Raw genomic sequence first — 7,500 nt, 5'->3', positions numbered from 1 at the left:
ATAGAAACAAAACAAGTGACCAAAGCAGCCCTGAGCGTGACAGAAAAAGAATTAGGTGTTTGTGTGTATGTGTTGTTAAGTGCTGCGTAAGTACGAAGACAACCTAACCAGTGTTGAAGAGAAATTACTGTGAGAAACGTTAAGTCTGTCTGGCACTAAGGGAAAGATTGAAGTGTTTTCACTGTTTTTTGACTGTCAGGTTTGAGGAAAATCAAAATACTATCTGTTCCCTCATTGTACCCTACCTTCCTTTGGCGTTCAACAGTAGAAGTAGTAGTAGTAGTAGTAGTAGTAGTAGTAGTAGTAGTAGTAGTAGTAGTAGTAGTAGTAGTAGTAGTAGTAGCAGTAGTAGCAGTAGTAGTAGTAGCATTAGTAGTAGTACAGGCTAGCATTGGTGTGTGGGGGTGGTGTAACTACGACACACACACACACACACACACACACACACACACACACACACACACACACACACACACACACACACAACGCTACATATACACTCTCAAAACAAACAGGATGCAACACTACCTCATAGCCAAGAGTAAAATCAAATAAACGACGATTATGCAACACAAAACCATTAAAAACTACAAAATGCACACAACACACTACAGAACAAGCAACACAGCATACACGCAACACAATCAACGCAACACCGCCCGACGCGCCCCAGTGCATACCTTGGAAACACAAAAGAATAAAACACTGTGAACCAGACAATATAACACTTGATATAATGCACCTTAAAAGCGCCCCTTAAATTATCCCATAAATTAAACTAAAATTACGTGGACACACACACACACACACACACACACACACACACACACACACACACACACACACACACACACACACACACATAATGCTGGCCCGTACAAACAAAACCAATCAAACAGGGAAGGCAACGAAAGGTAAACAGGAAAAAGAAAGAAAAAAGCGATAATAAAGATCAATGATAAAAAGTAAATGGCCTTTTTTGCACGTACACGCGGACATGCGCACGTACACACACGCACACGAGGCGACGCACACGGGCTGCTTTGGTTACGTGGCATCCCGTGTTTTATCTTTCTTCGCCCTAGAATTTAGTAGGCCTGAGGGCGCATCCTCCACCTTAACGGGGCCTACCTTTTCTACTACAACTATCTCCTCCTCCTCCTCCTCCTCCTCCTTCTCCTTCTACTCCTCCTTCTCCAAAATCCTCCTGCTCCTCCTCCTCCACCACCGCCACTACGCCCAGGGAGGGGGGGGCGGGGAGGGCTAGTATTATTCACCTACATCAAGAGTATTCACGTATTTGGTGCTAGTATTGGTGATGGTGGTCGTTGTGGTGGTGAGTGTGGTTAGTGGTGGTGAGTAGTGGTTGTGGTGGTGGTGGTGGTGAGGGCCGGCCCCGTTGGTGGTGATGTTGCCTGCAGTGTGATGCTGCCCTCAGCAAAACTTTAGCAAGAGTCAGCAGCAGGTATGTATTTTGTGATGTTATTCGTAAATAAAAAATAAAATAAAATAAAGATACAACTCATAAGTAAAATATATATAAAAAAAATAATATAAAAAAAAATCGCCCCCTCTACCCTCCCTTCCCCCCACACACCCAATCAATGTCCAAGTTTAATTTTGTAGATCGCACACGTGTCACGAACTATTTTCATCATCACCGTTTTTCGAACGATAAAATAAAGAGAAAAATAAAGAGGAAAGAATCAAGTCCGTGAACCAATCACCGTAAGGTAGTGACTGAATAGAGCCAATGAGAACCCACCCCGATGCTTTCATTCATTCATCCCGCCAACCAGACCTTCGCCACGCATCACCTGTACATCCACACGCCGCCACCAGGTGAACACGAGGGCGGTACATGGCTACTACTTCACTAAGCTCTTCTATCTGTGTAAAGATAAACATATTAAAAAAAACCGGTTCCAAGTATTGGGAATGAATGTTAAATACTAAATACGTATTAAGGTTTTATTAGTATGGCCACTAGAAGATTAAATAATAATTACGCTAAGTTAAAAAAAAAAAAGGTATATATATTAGAATACAAGGTGGCAGGCTAGCAGACAGACCGCAGGCGGGGCGCCCACTACCACTGCTGCTTCTTGGACCAAACCACCGCCCCGCCTCCGGTCTGCCTCGCCGCTCCCTTCGCCACGCAAATATTTGGAAACCTAATTGTAAGACGGAGAGGGGCGGGTCTGGCCTCCCCCTGTGATGCCCGGCCGCGCCCCGCTGCCTGCACACCCCCGTGCCCCTCGCCAGGACGAGTCACGCACGCAATACGCCCGCACGCCCGCCGCCCCTCACGGCCTATCACCAAGGAGGGAGATGACTCGCACGGCTGCCCGGACGAGGCTCACCTCACTCCCTGTCCTGTACACAAACTTCACGAAGCATTACAACCATCTCTTGCCCAAGTCATGAAGGGCAAGGCGGGATGATATTAAGTGTTGAGTATAAAAACATACATCTTATCCAATACAGGGAAAGCTAGCCTGAGAAGTTTTAGAGATAAACACAAGTATATGGGAGAGACATGAGACGAGTGCATTTTTACAAACAAACAAGTGTGACGCAAGTCACACGAAAAAGAATACAGCATTTCGTATCGTGTTTTCGCCAAGTTACCGAGCAGGGAGTCCCTCAGGGTTTGGGAGGTCTTCAGTGGGAAGATGTCACGAATGGCAAGGCGAGGCGGCGTCAGTGCGTGCGTGACATCAAAGGGCAGGGGGAGTAGCGCCGCGACGTCCTCTAAATCATCTGGAGGCGAGAAACGACTCCAAATCTATTTCATGATTATAATAATTATAATAATAATGTCTGGTGTTGTGAATCTTTAATTATTTATTGACTTTTGACTTATTTATTTATACATCAGTTTTCGATCGACTTCGTTTCATCTCCCTCTCCGTTTTTTTTTTTTTTATTATTCTACTTCACCCATGGCCATTTGCTTGGTTTTACATGTTTTATCACTGAGCATTATTATATCAGTAGGCGACGGCTGTATCCGTGTCTTTGTAATAAACCAAAAAGACTGAAACTTGTGACTTTAACTTGTCCTGCTTTTTCGTGTGTGTGTGTGTGTGTGTGTGTGTGTGTGTGTGTGTGTGTGTGTGTGTGTGTGTGTGTGTGTGTGTGTGTGTGTGTGTGTGTGTGTGTGTCTGTGTGTGTTGTTGTTGTTGTTGTTGCTGTGGTTGTTGTTGTTGCATTAATTATCAATCTCCATTCTTTATTGTACAAAGACAGAGTTAAAGGGAGTCAGTGAACAAGACTGGCTAACAACACAAATACCTGGAAGCGTGTAAGATTAATTAGAGGTAAATGTTACACTGATACAAGAGGCATTCAACTGCTGGCCGGGCACTACTATGTGAACCACTACCTGTCGCTCATGTGAACCCAAGCATTACTTACTCAACGCTCAGTGGAAGAACTGAATTATATTTTTCATGTCTTCGTACCTGACAACTACTGCTCTTGATAAATCAGTCACAGAACTTGATAAATCAATCACAGCATGGCTTCACGAAGGGGAAGTCTTGCCTGACAAACTTGTTAAGTTTTTACAGTAAGGTGTACGAGGCAGTAGATAATGGTGATAGTTATGATATCTTATATCTGGACTTTAGTAAAGCATTTGACAAGGTACCCCATCAAAGGCTCCTGAGAAAGGTTAGGGCACACGGGATAGATGGGGAGGTGTTAGGCTGGATAGGGTCATGGCTTGGTAACAGGCGACAGAGTGGTAATAAACGGCTCGAAATCCGAGTGGGGCCATGTAATTAGTGGGGTACCACAGGGATCAGTATTAGGGCCATTGTTATTTCTAATATATATCAATGACTTGGATAGTGGAATTAGTAGTGATGTTAGTAAATTTGCGGATGACACAAAGATAGGTAGATTAATTAGGTCACAATCGGATGCCATCGCCTTGCAGGCAGACTTAGATGGAATGGATGAATGGACGGATAGATGGCAAATGCAATTTAATATCAATAAATGCAAAGTACTTAGCGTAGGTAGAGGAAACCCACACAATAGGTACACATTAAACAACCAAACTCTGGTAGGTACAGGGTACGAGAAAGATTTAGGAGTTATAGTTAGCTCTGAGCTCCGTCTAGGGAAACAATGCATAGAAGCCAGAAACAAGGCAAACAGGGTACTAGGATTCATTTTTAGGAGTGTTAAAAGTAGAAGGCCGGAAGTAATATTAAAGTTATACTTGGTGCTGGTCAGACCTCATCTAGACTACGCTGTGCAGTTCTGGTCCCCACATTACAGGAAAGATATAGGTCTATTAGAATCAGTACAGAGGAAAATGACTAAAAGGATACAGGGGATGAGGAGTATTCCTTACGAGGCGAGGTTGAAGCTGTTAGATTTACATTCCCTAGAGAGACGTAGGTTAAGAGGGGACCTGATAGAAGTCTTTAAGTGGTATAAGGGTTATAATAAGGGAGATGTAAGCAAAATTCTTAGGATCAGCAACCAGGGTAGAACAAGAAATAACCGGTTCAAGCTTGAAAAATTTAGGTTTAGGAAGGAGATAGGAAAAAATTGGTTCTCAAATAGAGTGGTAGATGAGTGGAACGGACTCAGTAATCATGTTGTTAGTGCTAGGACACTAGAGAGCTTTAAGAGAAGATTAGACAAGTTTATGGATGGGGATAACAGATGGAAATAGGTAGATGTGTTTCATACAGGGACTGCCACGTGTAAGCCTGGCCGCTTCTTGCAGCTTCCCTTATTTCTTTTGTTCTTATGTTCTTATGGTCTTCGTATTGCTTAAAAGATAATAATGCTCCTGCTTCGGCCTCTCCCTTAAACCTTCCCAACCATAAGTAAGGTAATTTAAAGGTATGCAAAGTATGGTTAAGTGAGGAGGACGTTACAATGCCTTAAACCAATATGTATCACTAAACAGCTGGCAGTGGTGAGCATAGCGCGTCGCGGTGGTAAGGCGAACTGCGCATGGAGTGGTCAGGTGACGGCGGTGGGAACTCATATCCAGCGGCGCTCCGTTTTCTATGACTAGAGCACACTAGACTAAACTGAACTTACATGCTCTCTGGTATACGTACAAAAAGAGGGGAGTACTACAATATCGCAATCATAAGGCGCCGCTATAAAATGTTAAGTTAATAAAATTGTGATAGATTAAGATAACAGTAACAAAAAATAGCACACTCGAAAGATTTATTAAAAGTCCCCAGCGAAGGAAATGTGTAATGGAAAGTTGTGAAGTGTTGCCATTATTACTAACTGTCGAAAGCCCACAGGTCAAAATACATTATTACCAGGAACATGGCGTGACAAATCGTCCCTTTCTTGTTCGCCAATAATGCCTGAACTATAAATGTGAGTCTATGAAGATGTCTGAGGGGAAGGGATGCAGGTAAGTAGGCGTGAAAAGACAAAAGGATGAACAGGATTGCAGATGAGAGTGAAGCCACGGGGCACAGAGGCGGATGAAGCAACAGCGAAGCAGACTCACACACACTTCTCGAACTGTTCAGAAGTCTCTCTCTCTCTCTCTCTCTCTCTCTCTCTCTCTCTCTCTCTCTCTCTCAATTTACAAGTGATTTACGCGTAGAGAGAGAGAGAGAGAGAGAGAGAGAGAGAGAGAGAGAGAGAGAGAGAGAGAGAGAGAGAGAGAGAGAGAGAGACCATCGTTCACATTTCATGATTACCTATCAAAACTAGAAATACTTTACACAAACATACAAAACAACTATTCAAATATAAATACACAGAAAACCCAAAGGACAATCAGAAGAAATAGAGTAAATGAGCAACATCTGTCAGTCCATCTGATGGCTGCCGCACTGTGACAGGAGACGAGGGTAAGTTAATCAACACGTGCATTGTATTCTCCTTCACTAACAATACATAAACCTTACAAGTGCATCTACACCACACCTGAAGGGATGAAGGTAAGTACGAATAAAAAGGCAAAATGATCAACAGGATTACAGATGATTAGGACGAATTGACTAGCGCTGACAAAATCACCACAAACCAGGCTATCAATCACCTCACACTCACCTTTTTCCTCCTAGGCTGGCAATCAACTTCCTCTTACACACTTCCCCGAGTTCCTACAGCTTCCGCGATGACCCAGGACGAGGAGGACTTTGTAGGAAGCCTTGTATCCCCGTCCCAGATCGTCCAAAGATCACTCAATCACACTGGCCCTATACTCGCCACAATATGACAGGACTCGTGACGTAAGCAGAAAGGAGCCCTTGACGTCACACCGCCTCACTCCTCAACGTAGCCGATGGTTCTCTCTTGGTGCGCTATTACCTAAATTTTGGCTGTTCCCTTCTTGTTCCGTGGGGCCAGCAAGTTGTGTGTAATAGGCCGAGTAATTAGCTAGCTATTCTATCACCGGTGAGTTTTTATTTACGTAAGAACAAGTTTGTACTAATGTCGACAACCATAACTGTCCCTCCCTGCCTCCCTCTCTCCCTCCTTTCCTCCACGCCTCTTGTCCTCCTCTCTCTCTCTCTCTCTCTCTCTCTCTAAGGTGGATGTGTGGTATTATGAACACATCATGTACGTGCGATGAATAACAAACACAGAATTTAAGTATATGTAAGACTTGCACAGTAAAGTAATTGGACACAAGTCAAACATGTGCCTTGCATGTCAGTCTCATTGCAGTGTAATTATTACATTACATTAGTTACATTATTGCAGCTCACATATCCTATTAGGCTTTTCGTGTCTTCCAAATACAAACAAAGAGAAAAATGTTTTCCATTAAAATTCACTGTGAAACCCTCGGAAAAGTCACGAAAATTCTAGGCGTAATTAGCATACTATAATTAAAACGATAAACAACAGGGAACATCCTGCATAGGGTAAAACGAACTTTTTATCGCTGTTTTCAAGCACAACTTTTACCATCCAGCCAATGTTTGCTTTCAAAATGGTGTGCACTTAAATTTAAGCCTATACACTGTGCATTTACTGATACGCTCTTCATTTTCCACTTCTTTCACACACACACACACACACACACACACACACCATCTTCTCCTTTCGCTGCATCCTTACATTCATGGGACAGCAACAAACTTGCTAATTCAAACTGAGGTGATGCTATCATTTGAAAGAAACACTAACAAGATCTGGCTCTCTCTAAGCTGTGGTTAGGCTGCCGTCAGCTATCGTGTGCCATTGCAAGCTGAATTTGGTACGCGCAGGATACTTTTAAAATTTAAGTTAATTCACAATTCTGTTGCATATGATTGTAAGGTAATTTTGTTAGGACAGATGTTTCTAAAGACTAAGACTCTCATCATATGATAGGATGTACTTCTGGTGTTGATGGCTTTAGTTATCTTTGACGAGAACAGGACTACTGATACTGCCACGAACAACGACAGCTGCAACAACAACAACAACAACAACAACAACAACAACAACAACAATAATAATTATAATAATAATAACAACAACAATAATAATAATAATAATAGT

General features: G+C 42.8%; 1 protein-coding gene across 1 annotated transcript in view; it reads left to right on the top strand.

Moving 5' to 3' along the window:
- The window catches only part of LOC135088884 (KH domain-containing, RNA-binding, signal transduction-associated protein 3-like), a 58,264-nt gene extending 55,218 nt beyond the window's left edge, over positions 1–3,046 (top strand). Inside the window, 1 exon segment of the mRNA XM_063983946.1 lies at positions 1–3,046. This exon segment is cut by the window's left edge and continues 1,012 nt beyond it. The gene's annotated coding sequence lies outside the window, so the exon portion shown is untranslated.
- Positions 3,047–7,500: the final 4,454 nt, after the last annotated feature.

This window comes from Scylla paramamosain, chromosome 32 (assembly GCF_035594125.1).
Source record: "Scylla paramamosain isolate STU-SP2022 chromosome 32, ASM3559412v1, whole genome shotgun sequence".
Taxonomy (NCBI): Eukaryota; Metazoa; Arthropoda; class Malacostraca; order Decapoda; family Portunidae; genus Scylla; species Scylla paramamosain.
Note: the sequence above shows the minus strand (reverse complement) of the source record. Positions and strands in the feature narration are given on the sequence as shown.